A 17,007-nucleotide genomic window follows, 5' to 3' on the forward strand; every position below is an offset into this window, starting at 1 on the left:
ACCTTAACACAAAAATCTTCATAACCCACCTCCCTCCTGAGCCAATTAGTTGCACATGTCAAATGACACTGCACAAACAATGCACAAAGACTTTAACAAAAAATATTAAAGAATCCCTTACCTTTTAGTCAGAGTAAGTGCCAGATAACAGGCATGAGAAACTCAGTTGGCACAGTTGCTGTACATATTTCTCTGCGGACTTCTCTTTAGTGGTCCCAAAAGCACCGAACATAAAAAAACTCCAGCCTGCCTGCTTCATTCTTCAGCAACAGAGATACATGCTGTCACAGTAACGCGAAAAAGCAAAAAGAACTACAGATCTTAGTTTTTAAAGCCTTTGTGCTTACAGGGAAGAAAAAGAGGGAGCGGGGAAAAGAAGGAACAGAGCAAACACTTTTTCTAAAGAGAAATCTGGTCTTGGCTGTAGGAGTAACCACAGCACAGGATCATTCAGTTTGAATTTCCCTGTTTGCAAGCTCCTTGGGAAAAAAAAAAAAAAAAAATCAGTCTTTAGGGAAAAAAAATCAAATGCATGGATGGGGGGAAGGGAGAGGAGGAGGAGGAGGGTACTGCTCCTATGTGACATACATATGGAATGAGCATTAGAACAATGCTGACAGGACAGCTAAGCAACTGCACTCTGGGGCAGCAGTTTTCAAAGCAGAGCTTTTGCAGCTTTGCAGAAAGGAGAAGAAAACAATAAAAAAAAAAAAAAAAAAAAGCCCTCCGCAAAGGGAAGAAAAAAAAAAAGAAAAAGGAAAGAAATCTAACAGAAAAGAAAGGAGCTGTTAATTCCAGAAGAACTACTGGACTACAAAAAAGAAAAAGAAAAAAAGAGTTGCTTAATTTCTGAAAGGGGGGGGCGGGTGGGAAACGCCGCGACTGCTTCCCAGCGATGCAAGCAGAAGCCTTGATGTCTAGTGCACTTACATTTTATGCGGCGCACAGTGGGTCCCCTCCTCCCCGCCTGCCTCCCTCCTTCCCTCCCTCCCTCTCTCCGCCCTCCCTGCCTAGGAAGCTCTCCCTCCCAGGGGACAAGAATTCCAGTGGACCCAATTAACACTGTACTTTGCTGGCTCCTTGGTATGATCGATATTAAATAAGATGAGTTTTAGCAGCACTGAAAAATAAAGCAGCCATGTAATGTGTGGTTGATGGAGGCTGCGTTCCCCCCCCCCCCCGTCCCCGTCCCCGCTCCCCAAGTCTCGATACGATCCAACGCAGTGGAAAAAATAATATCTTTAAAAAAGCATGTGCCAGCGCCAGTGACACAAGCTGCGTCGGATATTTGTTAGAAACTTGATGGAAGCCGAACGTCGGTTGCTCATTTCACTAGCTTCGGCAGTACTTTATTAAAGTGGATTTACAAATCAATGGAAGGAATCCAAAGGTTCACAAACAGGCTCTTTCATCAGGTCCGCTGCCCGACCGTACAGGAAGTTTGCTGAAGGGGTCTGGGGGCTGTTTCACCAGCACGCTTGTTTTCAATGGACTCCCAACAACATGACGTGTTTGGTTTGGTGAAAGAAATGCAGTAAGAGGTTCACTGGTTTAAGGGAATGCAGCCTAGTGTGTTTATTGCTTCGTTCCCGCAGCACGTGCGACAAGGCACCCTACAAATTGCAAATTATTTCAATTTGAAGGGGGAAGTGGTTGGGAGGCAGTAACCTTCTTTGGTCCTGTTTTCCCTGATCTATCAATCACAGATTGCCATGTAAAAACAATCTACTACAGGCTCTCTCTATAGAGGAAAAGCAATTACTAGCATTAACTCTTGCTGTTGCAAATTAATACAATACAGTCCACTACTGATAGAGTCTGCCTGCAAGCCATTAATCTAAGAATAAATGAGCGGTTTGCTTAAATCCAACTGGTCTGAAATTCTCAGGTTGAGAGGTCCCCTTCCCCTTTCCATATTTCTATTTGTGTTTGTGAAACTCAGTGGAAAGGAAAGAAAACCGCATTTATCTGCTGGGCCCAGGACAATTCCAAGCTAACAATATCCATCAGTGAACCTGCCTACAAATACCAGATTTCACCATCAGTAGGTGCTTTTCCCTTTTTTGTTTCTGGGGCGGCCATAATCTTCAAACCAAACCCAATAAATAGCACCGAGCAAGATCCTTGATTGACCAGCTGGGTTGACCAGTGACTTGAATCCGTCTTGTTAAATTAGTGCGAGATTGCATTTCCATACGAATAAGATCAATTAAAAATACTCGTAAAACCATGCCACCAAAGGCAGTGAAGAGTTAAATTCATTAACTCAAAAAGCCTCCAATTAAATAATGTTAAGGTTATGATTCTCCCCCTAGCTGAGGGAGGAAAAAACCCAACAGCAGGACAAAATACTGCTAGTTAGTGGCTGCTAGTAGTAGCTCCAAATGCCGCACTGTTTGTCACAAATTCTTTACGATGCCTAGTAACATCCTTTACAGTTAAGATAAATGCAGAAATCCCAAGCAGTGGTCAACCATCCCAACAGATATCACAAACCAAAGGCTTATTTACCTGGGAAGACACCAAAGAGCACAGGTAAATTCCTTATGCACATGAAGTCCACGTTTCCTGAGCTGCAGTAATTCCAGGCTCCTGTACACTTGATGAAGATGCTGCACATTACACGTATTGACTTCACAAATACGATCTAGCTGACATGTTTTTTTGGTTCAAGATGGGGTCAGGGAAGAAGTACCCCCGAGTAACACAGCACTAAGCAAGGCAACACAGGGTCAGAATTCGAATGAGGGGAAAACACAAAAACATTCCTAGAAAATCACCAAAAATGATGCAGATCTTCATGCTTCATAGTTGCTATTGACCCAGCACCGCAGCACGGCAAACACATTGGATTTGAAATGAGATACAGAGATTGCTGATAATACCAACCTGATGGTCCAGAGTCTGCAAAATTACACTCCCCTTTCAGTCCCCTACTTTAAATTAGGGGGCAATGTTGATTGTCCCTGAAAGTGGCCTCAGCCTTACACAGAATGCTTCTCTTTGCAAGGGGATCAAAGCACTTGGCAAGTGCGTTGGGATGCCAATTGAGTGAAAGAACATACACATTCCATCTGCCACAGAAAATGTACCCACCTCCCATGAAAGCATGAGAAACAACGCCAAGTTCCAGCCAGGAGAGCTGAGGGGCTCCAGGAAAGTCTTGCAAAAAAAGGGAAACACCCTCAAAGGGCACCCGGCAACGGCGCTCTTCGCACAACTACAGTCATGAACTGTTGATGGCTTCAAGCCCCATCTGACAAAAGGCAGGGGAAACTCACTCTGGCAATCAAATTATTTACACGGAAAACCATTGTAATAAGGATATAATCCACTGAATACATCCAGGCTGAAGAGGTCCGGTGGGTAGCTGCATTTTGGGAAAGGCTGAGGTTTACAGCTGCAGAGGGGATCATAAGTGCTCTTGGAACCCATAAATGATCCATCAGTCGATCTGTCATCTCAACACTCCTAGGCACTAGGAAAGTCTTTATTATCCCCATCTTAGAGATGATGATTTGAACACTGAAAGCCTAAACTGCCTCCCCAAGGAGATGCAAGAAGTGCTGGAGAATAGCAGGGAACTGATTCCAGGCTTTTCAAGTCCCTTAACTGCGAAGACTGTTCTTGTTTCAAACACAAGCAACTGAATTTGACATATTTTGAAAGTCAAGCTATTTGTTCCTTAAAAAAAAAAAATTCAGCATCATTCTAGTCTACGCTTAAGTATGAATCAAAGTACAATTTAGGGTATTTAAGGAGCTCCTGTGCTGCTTAAGAAATCCGCGTGTGTATACACTGGCAAGTTTTATTCCAAATAAAAATTCATAATTCACATTATTTCACTGGAAAATAATTAAAATATCATTCCATAATTAGAATTACAGTCCCAGATTGGTAGGACGTTTCAAGCCAGTAGGGAACTGCACAGAAGGACACCTCCTCCACGTGAAGGAAAACGGATACAAAACATTTGTCAAACTAAGCAAGTACGCCAGTATCAGACCAGGTTACCAGTTAACGTCTGGTTAAAGGAAAAACTCTCGAGTGGCGCAGTGAAGGGCCCGGTCCCTGGCTACCAGCAGAAAAACCCTAGCTGCTGCTGGAGGCAGGGAACGAGGGATGCGCTGCCTGCCCTGTCTCCCATACACGGACGACGGCCTGGTGAGCTGCCTGTGCTGCCTGGAGCTCCCGCCTTCCCAGGACAGCCCTTGCACACCCTACCTGGTGCAAACGGTCCTGGGAGATCAGCATCTCCCAACGCACGAGCCCACCAGAGCTGTCACCATCAGAGCTGGTGACCTGATGACACCAAAAACATAATCCACAGAACAGCACATTTTTAGCTTAATATAATTTGGAGGAAGAACATGTGCTTGCATTGCTCTCAGAATTTGCTTTATTCACAGGAAAGCCACCTCTATGGAAGCTGTAGAGAGTCCCTAACAAAACTCCAAGCTGGAAGGATATATCAAAGAGAATGAGCTGCTACGGAAAGAGAAAGAAGTCAGCATTTACTGCTCGAGGGCAGGAAGTAATGACTGCTGATGGGGCAGTGCCGTACCACCCAGAGGAAAAGCTATGAAGATTCTTCTCTCTTCTCTTTCAAAAGCTACGTTGGGAAGTGCCAGCATTTGCAACACTCTTTGGAGAACTATAATCTATCCGGGTGCTCCCCAAGAACTTATGACCGAAATTGCAAACATGGGAGATCAGCTATGTAAAGATACATGGTGGAACACAATTTGTAACAGCTAATCCACTTTATTACAGGCATCATCAACTCTGTTCATTATCTGAACCTTCCAGTTCAACTGTTCTCAAAGACTACAGCCTTTGGCACTATTTAGTCGCTTACATTTTCTTTCTAATATACCCATTTTGATTATTAAAAGGCAAATAAATGTATGGGTTTTTCTCTCTTCCTTTATATTTGGGTTCAGATGGTACAATAAATACTAGAAAAACATTTAAGTAAATAAACTCTGCCTTCAAAACACCAATACTTAAAAACAGAAAGAAGGGTGACCACACGGTGATGTGGTCTTTGCTGAAGAATGTGAAAAAATGTCTGTGGATATTTTAAATATTTACCAAATGAAAGAGATGTATATCAGGTTGCAGAGCTCTGGATTACACACACTTTCAAGAGATGACGATTCATGTTAATCTACATCAGTAGGGTTGGAGGTTTTGCTTTGTTCTTTTTAATTTCTAATTACATTTTAGTAGCAGAATAAACAGAAAGAACACATAGAGCCAGAAACAAAAACTAAACTAAAATAAAGGAAAAACAACCTTTTAAGGCACTTAACATCAGAGAAGGTTAGTCAGCCAATTACGATTTACAACTGCACAATAAACCATGGTGAGGTTCAGCTGTCTAAGGCTCTGCACCATTATGGAGCGAGTACCAAAGATAAAAGGCCAATTTCCTATTTGAAAATTGGGTTTCAGTAATGTGCAGCCACCAGTCTGTGGGGCCGGGTGATTACCTCCACGGCGGCGTCCATCACGGAGGCCCAGCAAACCCCAACAGAGCCGCGGTGCCCATTGCACGTGCTTCCATGCCCGAGCTCTTCGGGAGGCGTCCATACCCCCCGGCTAGGCACGAAGGGCTCGCTGCATCCCCCCCGCCAAAGCAACCACACTGCCAACGCAGTCCTGAGCCAGGTGAACCGGGACTCGAGGAATCTCATTTAAACCCTCGTGCTGGCAACAGATTCTCCAAAGAGGAGATCTGCAGAAGTGAGTTTTGGAGCGTGAAACCAGACCGTGGCAGAATTTTGCACCAACAAAGGGCACGGGCCAGCAGGCACGTACATGGTACACACGAGGTCCCTCCAGCCACCAGCACCCACATTTTGTTCCTAAAGCTTTCCTGTCATCTTTTTAGGGTGCCTGATTTTCACTGCTAACTACAAAGGCACTTTATTTCAACTGACCAAACAATCTTCCTGGATCTAATTTTCACATCTTTTAACTCCTTAATCAGTGGGGACAGAGGAGACCCTCCTGAGAAAGGTACCGCAAAATAAGACAGAGCACGAATTAAAAGCAATAGCTATTTCTCATCATTCCCACCAGAGATGCTCTTGCTCTGTACTAGCAAGGTGTTGATGCTGTACGCCAAATACGGCTGCAGCACAGATAAGCAAACTTAAACTAATTTTAAACTAGACTGAACAGCGCTGCTGTTCACACCAGTGAAGCTACAAATATCAGCACAGACCACATAAATCTAATCAGGACCCAGGAGACACTGACCACTGACCATACCATGATAAAGCATCTGTTACTGTGGCTTCATTGCAGCCACAACCACCCAGGCAAGACTGGTTAAAGCTAGCTGGGACACTTTCCACACTTCTGACTGCAACAACAGAAATATCTGTAATTTACCAGAGAGGAAGGAGCTCCTTCCAGAATGAACTGAAAGAAAAGAAAAAAAAAAAAAAAAAAACAAACCCCGAAAGTTGGAAGAAATTCATACCACTTGACTATAAGCGCTTAGTTGTGGTTCCCAAGGCAGCGCATGTAGTGGAGGAGGGTCCTGGGGCACCTGCCTGGCCCCACTGAGTGCCATGGTCAGCCTGGAACAACGCTGCCGCCAGCTTGACGCAGCCCATCCTATTGTGTGTTTAGGGTTACATGATATAGATCCCTCCCCGACCCCTGGTCCTGCTCACACTAAGCACTAACACAGGACAGGTCTTCTCCAACAGTTTTTCTATACAATACCTCCAACTGCTTCTCCCAGTGCAGACTGAGTTCCCGTGCTTCGGTTCCTCCTCTGCAGCAAGGAAACCTTCCCCCACTGCCCCAGCTTGGCAGCTTAGGGATGCAGCTGGTTCAAAGGCAGAGACTTGTATCGTAACACATAGCCAAAAGAACCCCCATGTTGGTCAGGGCACACCAGCGACTGATGGAAAATCAACAAGGCAGACCCAGATAGTGGGGAGGGAAAATCAGTAAGAATAAAAGCATTGCAAGTACCTAAGTAAATTGCTATGTAGTGGTCTGTGATTCCACAGAGAAAAACCCTGCTTATACGATGATATGGCTCCACGGCTAATTTGGGTTACTGATACGTCAGGCTTTTCTGCAGGGTATTGGCGTACAACGTGGAATATATTTTAAGTGTCACTTTGCTTGAATATATACCTCCAACACATGCTAATAACAGTTTAAATGTAAAACCCTGCCACGTCACAGCCGCTCACATCTATTACTTCTTGAAGACAGAAAGTAACTGCTAAGCATCGTCCTTCAGAAATGGAGAGAGAATGTGGGAAAAGAGATGGATGGATTTGGCAAGAGATTGCAAATGCCTAGGATTTCTGTCTCCCGCTCACTGCAAGCTTGCATACTTCATTCCTTCTCCAGTTTTATTTTAGCAGCAACTTTTCTGAGCATCTTTTGCAAGCCAGCTCAACCCAGCACAAAGTGCGTTGGCACATCCCACCACCACCACAACCCCGTCATTGTGGTCAAGCGGTCAAAATCCTCATCAGCTCACATTTTCAGAATGTACATTGTAGTCAAAAGCACTCCCCGTTAAATGCGGACAACCCCTCCAAGAGTCTTCTTCTGGTAAGACACAACTTGCAGGGGGTCTTCAGGCACACCGGGAGGTAATGACTTCCCACGGTACTGCGTTCACCTTCTCATTTCAGAGACATCTCTGATGGTCAAGCTGTAGCTCAAATATACTAGTCCCCGAATAAATAGGCAAAATGATAACTCTCTCCTCTGAAGCCTTGTTTTGCACTGGGTTGGTATCGCTTTTCTCACCAAAGTTTTTTGGTTCTTTCTGTTACTTTGGGGGTTTTTTGTGTTTTTTTTTTTTTTCATCATATAAACACTTCATATTCTATGATTTGCCTATACAGGGCTGAGTCACCCCTTAGAGAGGAAGGAAGAGAAAATAAATAGAGAAATCAGTCTGAAAGACCATATATTTCTAACAGATTTCCAGCATGGCCAGACTGATGGGGCTGCTATTAGGAGAGGGTGGATTAGTGTAATTGCCTTACAGTTTTGACAGTTTCTGTCATCTTCAGAACAGATGTTCTCCGAGTTCTGCCCTATTTGCTAAATGCTATCAAGTGACAATTCCCATCCATTTCGGGGAGGACTCCTGAAGCGAACTGCATGGGTCTTTAAAGAGGCTTGTGCTGAGGACTACTCCTTCAAAGGCTGCAAGGATGGTTGCCATGGTTGCTGGAGGTTAAACCTGGCAGGGTTGATGACTTTATCAAAGCCAAGCACCAGCTGTGGGAACAAGCCCTGAAGGCTGTGGATGCTCCACAAAAGCAACTTCAGGGCTAGAGGTCCTGGCAAAGGCAGCTGGAAGGGAGTGTGCCAAAAAATGCAGCACCTTGATAGAAAAAGGCAACTAGGACGGTCTAATCTTGGTGGACTGGTAGAAGGTAGGAACTGCCCAGTAGAAGGGGAAAATAATAAAGAATCAGGTATCCCCTTCCAAATTAACTTCAATTGAGATGATTCCAAGTTTTCCATAGTAATAGATAGGTATCAGCTCTCTGGTAATTATGGGACCAGACAGCATTCGTCAACATGGGCTCCAAATCCCACAGGCAGGGAGGATGGTAACTCAGCAGGTACAGTCTACTTCTCAAGGTAACCCCGAGCCAAAAGCCTGGAGGACTTCCACACTGTTGGCTTACTATATCCAGCAAAGATGTAAAACCAAAGCCCGGGAGAATCCATTATCCTTAAACAATCCCATGTTAATATTAAAAGAAGAGATGAAAATCTATGGCTTCATCCATTTCCCTAGCACATTTTCAACTCCCTAAACCAAGACAAGAAAGAAGGGAGAGGAGCAGGAGTGGATAAATTTGCCCTTGTTGCATCTTGGGAAAGATGGTTACCATTGTCCTAAGCCATTTTGAACCCATCCTTCCTCAGCAAGTGGAAAGGCCGAGAGCAGAGCTGAGACATCTGCTTCAGGGCAGCCTGGACAGACAGAGCAAGGAGCAGCTCCACCCCACGTGCCATGGCTGGAGTGTACTAGGGCTCAATGGCGTCTACTCCAAAACTCAGGATGGGGTCTTTAGCTTATACACTACTATCCAAGCCAAGACTTTATGGCTCCTTAACACTGTTCCTGCTCTTTTTACACAGAATAACAATGTCAGAGCACTTGTACTGAGCCACCTCCCATCCCATCTGAAGACAGTTAAAACCCAGTGAAAATGCGACAAAAGTGAGAAGAACTGCTGCCCACAATATTCAGCACTACATAAAAACGAGGGCAGAAGAAGACAGAGTAATGGGATAACACGCAGCATATCCTGTGAGGTTCACGTTGTGGCAAACGACGGAGATGAGAGATCAGGGTTCACCGTACAGAAAGCACAGACTTCAGTTTAATTGTTACTAAACTACGTGCTACATGAGTAATTGGGTTTATGGATGTTCCTGGCAGAGACAGAGGGGAACCCATCCTCTCAGGGCAGCTAAGTGCTTGACTTCTGTGTATTTTTATGTGTTTGTCAAACACTTAGACACTACAGGCACTTAGAATCCTTTAAATAAATAAAATGCATTGGGTTAGTTCAGCGCAAAAGGCACTGTATCAATGCATGTTAACTACTTTCAATGGAAATTATAACAGGATATGGGTATAAGTGCAGCCAAAAGAAAAGCCTAATAAAAATAGGGTAGCAGGGAGAGAGGGGAGGAAATGTAAAGCTGACAGAATTGCAGCCTGAAAGAAATCAGGACAGTAGATCTGAGAATAGCACAGATCATAAGATAGAGAGGGAGAAAAAGCACCTCCTGTTTTACTACGCTTGGGCCAGCTTACATTTCATTACGGGGAATCCAGGATAGGCAATTGTGTAATCAAGAGCCAGACGGCTTTACTCATTTATAATTAATTCAGAGTACTTTGAAAGTGAGCTTAGAAAATAGCCAAGTGCTTTCCTTTAAGGAAACCTCTTGTAATGCTTCTGCAGGGCACCGCGAGCAAAGCAGAAGTTGTTCAGCTGAAGACAAAAGGTTTTCTCCTGACATAAATGAATAAAGTGTTACCACAGGCAGTGAAGCAGAGAACATGGCCCATCTTGAAGGAAGGCTTTCATCCAAGCTCTGTAATTTTACAGCAAGAAACACCATTCTGGACTGGTTTACACCATTTTAAGGGTCGAGAGAAGTCTCAGTACATTATGGACCAAGACGCAGACTATTCAGTCTTCTATTTACTGTACATAGACAACTGCTCCCTTAGAGGCAAGCTTGATTTTTGGCTCCAAAACCACAACCAGCATTTCCCTCTACTCCCAGCACTTGCCAGAAGAGTGGGCGTTAAAACCCAGTACAGTTGCACATGCTGTGCCCCATACAGCCCCCCACCTTCCCCAGCCACCGCACCGCGAACTACATCGGCAGCAGAGCCCTGCATCCCGGCACTGCTCGTTTGTTCAGATCCTCAGGTATTCATTAGCTGTCCTGTGCCCACACAAATAGTTCAGAAAGTTAAATGACGCCTTCCGTTTTGCGTGGTTACTAATTTATCTACACTTAGCTTTTCATCTGTAATTCACATTGACATTAATGGAGAGACAAATAATGTGTGCAACAGAACAGAGGCAGACCAAAATAAATGAGAAAAAATGTGGTCACCAGAAACCAATTATACATTCAAAACTGCATCGCGGAAACCACCGGAGTGTTGAAATCAAGTGAGGAAGAAAATGTACCAAACCCACACTTGGACTGGGGGAAGAAGGGGGGCACAGGGGCAAGTTGCTAGCACATACAATCAGTCTCAGCCTCATGGAAAAGAACATAAATATTTAGACATGAACAGACCTCTTAAAATACAGTTGCAGAGTCTGCTGGCACATGGACAAACATACAATAAGCCCACCAATGTGGAGACACAAATCAGGTAAATCAGACATGGAACTGGCAGGCAACATGTACAAGATGCGTTTTGTAAAGGCAAAAATGTGTTCACCACCAAATACAAAGATGAATTTTCCAAGACAATCTGAAGCTGCACTGTAAAAGAAATAAACATTCAATATTTAAGGCTGTTCACCTAAATGCTATCACTTGGAGCACATGGTGGCTTTTTCCTCCACCAGCATTCTTCTCACTGCAGCAAAAAAAAAAAAAAAAAAATGAAGTCTTTAAAGAGAAATACTTGAACAGTCTTGCTACTTTGAAAGCTGAACACCCTCTCAGATGGCCCTGAAAGAGTTAAGCGCTTCGGAGCTCAGATATTCTCCTTCCCATGTCTCACGATAAGTACTAGAAGATTTATGTGCAATGAATTTCCAATTACTGATCTGCACCAGCTGGGCTGTCAATCAGCCTGCCTATACAGTGCATGTCTTCACCTCCCCATGTTCTCCTCGCACGTAGAGGCTCCTTCTCCCCCCACGAGCACACACAAAAGCATGTAATTCCCACATTCCTATCAACTGGAGTAGGTTAAATGTTGCTTTGGACTTCCCTTGCTCCCCGAGTCCAAGACAGACATTATTTTCGCACTGTGGCATCCAGGAGAACAATTCCAGTGATGACTCTGAGACACCAAAGAGTATTTTAAAAGCAGAATGATATTTCCTCTGAGGCTTTTCCCATTAGCAGTCATTGGCAGGGAATGCAGTGTATGAGGGAAATCTGGGAGGGAAGCCCTAGGATCAGAACACAAAATTCCCCTACGCTGGTACACAAGGTCCAGATACAAGGATTAAAGAGGGAAAAAAAAAAAGTCATTTCCCTGCGGAAGTCTTTAATTCTGATTTTGTCCAGGTGAAAAAGTACAAAAGAGGTCAGAGAACTAGACATGGTAACTTCGGGATCTCCAAAAAGCTTCTCAGATTCACCTAAAAGAGGTATTATCTCCCAATAAATACTAAATTCCTTCACGGGTGTCTCATAGTGTTAGCTCAGTATGCATCAAGAGTTCATGAAAACAGGTGTCCTGCGCAGGGTCATCATCCACCCCCTTTTAATGGATTATCATTTATTTCTTTAATACTCAGAGTTGCTCTTAGCACCACCATTCTTTACTTCATTTTTCAGCCACCTGACTAAGGGAAATGCTGAATCAATAAACCTTTGCAAAGCAACACTAAGCAATATAACCAGTGATTAAATCTTGTTTTCAATGTAGAATTCAGCCTGAAGAAACATAATTAAAAAAAAAAAAACTTACCACAAAGCTCAGAAAAAAATATTTTCCTCTCCTGTTATCTAAGATTTCACTAAGCCATATCCCTGAAATGAAAAAACCACAGACATGGCATCATCCTTGAGACTTTGCCTGTTACAACACGATATTACCCCAGGCTGTTGTTTTTGCACCTGCATTTCCCTTCCTAACCTGGGTTACAGAGAAGATGATTCTTGAAAGGTTAATTAGCAGCTATGTAAACAGCAAATCCTTGCTATGTACCGGAGTGAACGTGTTTACTGCAAAGGTTGAGCATCCTGCGAAGGGCAGGGCGTCGAGATACGGCACCAGGCCAGATCGGCTCGCAGGACCCATACAGTTTTTGTTTCTGTAGAGGCCTTACCAGAGCTCTCTGGAAATATTCATCCGGGCTCAACTGCCTATAAATAGAGAGCTGCGGCCCCCGGGGGCCGTGTGGCTGTGTGCTGCTGGTGTGCTCCGAGTTGCTAAGGAGATGGCAGAGCGAAGGCTTGCAAACCGCGTGGGAGAACGGAGAGGAAAGCGGCACCGCTCTGGGGTTCGGCCCAGAGCCAGGGAGGTATCCTCCTGCGGGTATCCTCCGGATCAGAAGAAAAAACAGAAGAAGAAAAAAAAAAAAACAGGATGGAGATTCCCTCTCAGCCTGACAGAGGCCAGACGCTGGGAATGTCAGGGCAGGCGTTCCCATCAACAGACTCCTGAATAGTTATTATAAACCATCAACTCTCTGGGTTCTCGCAGCACCCCTGTTTCCTGAATCCAGACCTGGGTTCTTTATCTCAGAGGAGAGTAATTATAGTTTATATTACACCGCACCATCCAAAAGGAAAAGGAATTTTGGAATCCTTTTGTTCATTTCTATGCAGACTTGTAAACATGAATGATATGCAAATAGTCGAGCTTTGAACTGTAGCACTAGAACAACCTACCTAAAGGAACTGAGACTAGGATGACCCCTCATACACCATCTTTTTCAGATCTGAACCAATTCATTTATCTTGGGCTAGAGGATGCCTGAATGGAGATGGACTCTGGCTGAAGACATGGGAGGAAAGTAAGGGTGATCCTTAATTAAGGTTGTATGTAGATACTACTGTCCATTTCAGCCGGTCGAATTACATCTTTAAATAGGAGATGACTCACATCACTGTGATGGTAGCAAACATCAGCAAGATTGAGTGCACACCCTGAAAAGAGGAGGTTCTGCATTTCCAGCATGAATGGAGATACGATTTTACAGGGATATATACGGCTTGCTTAAAGTTTATGCAGAAGCAACTTTGCAATTGCTCCTGGTGGACTGGGAAACAGCCTGAAGATAAAGGTAACCATAAGAAAAATTCTAGAGTAGTTTCTAAGAACAAAACCCTCCGGAAAACAAGAACAATAAAAAAAAGGTGGAGGAATTCCTCAAAAGAAACAGGCAAGTGCAAAAAGAGCCAGGGTGGTTCCTGCAAACGCAGAAGAAATGCTCCCCGGTGTTAGCCATGGTTTCTCACACAGATCACTTCGTTGTGATAGAAAATTAAATTCTTTTGTTTTCCAAGTCTATTCACAGCTAAAATGATACATCTTAGCAGAACAAAGGCAGTATCTCTTGCCAACAGTGTATTAGCTCATCTCTCACTGAAAAAACAAAGACTTAACAGAAAAAGGTGTATTTTTCTCTGCGGCCACTGATGTTCTAAGCCACAGAAGTATCAAAGTGTGCCTGACAGTGGCTCATTATTAGGCAGGTGAAAGAGAAAACTGAACTTCTCCCCCCCCCCCCCCCCCCCCAAGACAGCAATGAAACCGCATTAGGAATATTTGAAATAAAAAGCTTGTAGAGCAACCGAATGATTTGAACTTTTACCGTCTTCCATCTTTTAAAGACGCTAATGCTAACACTAACTCACTAGTGACAAATCGACGGAAAGAGAAGGAACATATGATCACAGCTTATTTCCCAGTGTACGTATTTCTTAATATAGAAGAGTGTATGATAGATCTGCCACCATCTGATCTTGATTGTTGTAAAACCAGTCATTCTGCCTTCATCTGCCAAAAGAGTTTGAGAATTACTGGGGATATTTTTGGCAGCCTTAAGCACACAGAAGCACTGAGGCATAGTCCCAGAGGACAGCTGAAACTTTCTTAATAATTTTCATCCATTAGATGCCAGTTTTGCACATTACTTGAGGATTGTCCAGTGTGATTTTAAGTTAATTAAGGACGATGAAAGTGGGGGAAGAGGCTTCAGGTCTTACTGCTGTTACTGCATTTCTTTTTTCCCCACAGCAGTTTTTTATGACAGTCTTAAAAAAATCAGAAATCTGATCTTGTATCTACTCAATTTTATGACATAATGCATTCACTGAAGAGACAACTTACAACAAAGGCCTGATAAAATAGTCTTTGGTCATAAATATAACCCTTAAGCGGGGAGGAGGGAGGGAAATAAAAAACCCCCCAACATATAAAAACAGGAAAAACCAAAAATGGTAAGAGTCCTTATTCAGTGATGTACACTATTTTTTAAAGACCTAATTTCACATTGTAATTTCTGTAAACAAAATTATTTGTACCCTGATTCAGCCACATTCCCTATTAAAAGATCATATTTTTTTCAGGAAATTACAGGCATGACTGAATCAATATAATTTGACAAAAGGTTGAATATAAATTATTCTTATGAGGAATATTATTATGGCCAAAAGGCAACGGACACAAACTGAAATACAGGAAATTCTTTTTAAACATAAAAAAGCCCCACAACCACTTTTTCACTGCGAGGGTGCTCAGGCACTGGCACAGGTTGCCCAGAGAGGTTATGGAGTGTCCATCCTTGCAGATATTCAAAGCCCAACTGGACGTGGTCCTCAGAAACCTGCTGTCGCTGACCCTGCTCTGAGCAGGGCCTTGGACTAGACAACCTCCAGAGGCGCCTTCCCACCCTAGCCAGTCTGGGATTCTCTGAATATTAAGCACAAAGATTCAAATTTACCAACTGTGTTAAGGCTGAATATCAAATTTAAGCTAATTTGAGCTATATGAGTAAATTATTTGGTTTTGGAACCTTAGGTCATAAAACTGATAATAAAGTGTCATTTTAAATGACGTGATCTTAAGTGATCATATTGCACATTTGCTAGACAATAGAAGAGTACATCCAAAAGAAAACCACCATTTCTTTTTACATGCCTTGTATTTCCAAATCATGAAGTGCTGTGCCAAGAGATTCTCCTTTTCCGATCAAAAGAACAGGTTTGCAACATGGATTCTGGATTTCTATCTGCACATTGTTGTAATAGTGTTGATGGCTATGACCCCTTTTCCTGTCAATCTTTATTTCCATATGCCATCTGATTGACTGTCAAACTTCCTATATTTCCCTTTATATTTCCTCCATTTCCCAAGCTTTAAAACCATGTCAAGTTATTGAAAAACAATACCGCAATAAAGCGAATGAACCATGCAGCTCTTTAAAAGCGTAGGAGAGCTAGCTATGGAAGCCTCTTCAACTTCCAGCCAAGTCTTAAAACGCCTTTCACATCATTAAATGATGCTTGGTCCAACATTGACCGTGCAATTCTACAGTTGTTACTTAGCCATCTCCGCCAATGAAGAAGGGAGTTGGAACTAAGCGACATTAGCAGTTTTGCCATCAATGCCACCCGTTCAGCACAAGTAGATCCACAAGTCTCTTGGACAGGTCTAAGAGGTACAGGAAAAACTGCGGGAGCTGAGCCTCTGCTACGAGCACAGGGCTGGAGCACAGACAGGCAACCAGTATTTGAAAAGCTTTGAGCTAAGCTGAACAGCAACAGCTGAACAAGCAATATCTAGACGCACACAAATCTGGAAGATAAGAGTGAGCACAGCAAACACAATGGTGCAAGTCACTAGAGCGCAGTGTTAGAGAAGGCAAGTATTTGAGGGCCAGCAAATTAAATTCATAATCATCTGAATTCAGGTTATTTCTCCAATACCAGACAAAGAAACCTTTCAGGCAACGCACAGTTTTCCTTTAATACACAGATGTTAAAAACGATTAAAAATGGTGGAGTGTAGGGGGGGAAGAGTCGAGTTAAAATATATTCAAGATAGTAACGTCCTCACATCCATGGTACAAAGTCTTTCAACACTCTCCATGCTGGTTCACTCTGCACGTTTCTTTCCGCCAGGCTACTGGGAGCGGGGGAAAACATGGCCAGACTCAACGCACCTTTCAGGTTTGTGTGCGTTAGCACTGTTGCAACATCCAAGCCGACAAAACGTAAAGGGTTTATTTCGCTGCTGAAGCAAAACCTCTCACTGGGTTAAAACTGAATAAAATTTCCATAAATGTGTAGATTCACACAAGCTTGTTTGATAAAAAGTCTACCCTGAGAAGCCTGGACTCCTCCTGAGCATTCACAGCCGCCTCCCCGGAGGTTCAGGTCCCCGCTGCTGCCCTGCCAAAGAGGCAGAGGAAAAACGGGTGCAGCAAATACCGTTTTGCTGCAAACGGGCTCACAGAGCTTTCAGAAGCTCGTTGCTGTGAGTGCAAAGAGTTAAACACCGCAAGGCATTGCTCTGATCTCACACATCAGTGAAAAACCAGCAGCAGCTCTACCCAAAGCAATGTTGCAAAATAAACACGAAGCTGAATCTGACCCATAAGCTCTTAAAGAGAACAGTGAGCTAGATAAAGATATGGATTTCCCAAGGTGAACCCCTTTTGTACCAACGCAACCTCTAAATATTATCATTTAACCTTCTTTGGGATTTAGGTTTGATTTCGGGCTAACAACAGCCATGCGAATCAGCCACACAGAGTAACTATGCAG

Source organism: Vanellus vanellus (assembly GCF_965231255.1).
Source record: "Vanellus vanellus genome assembly, chromosome: 1".
NCBI lineage: Eukaryota > Metazoa > Chordata > Aves > Charadriiformes > Charadriidae > Vanellus > Vanellus vanellus.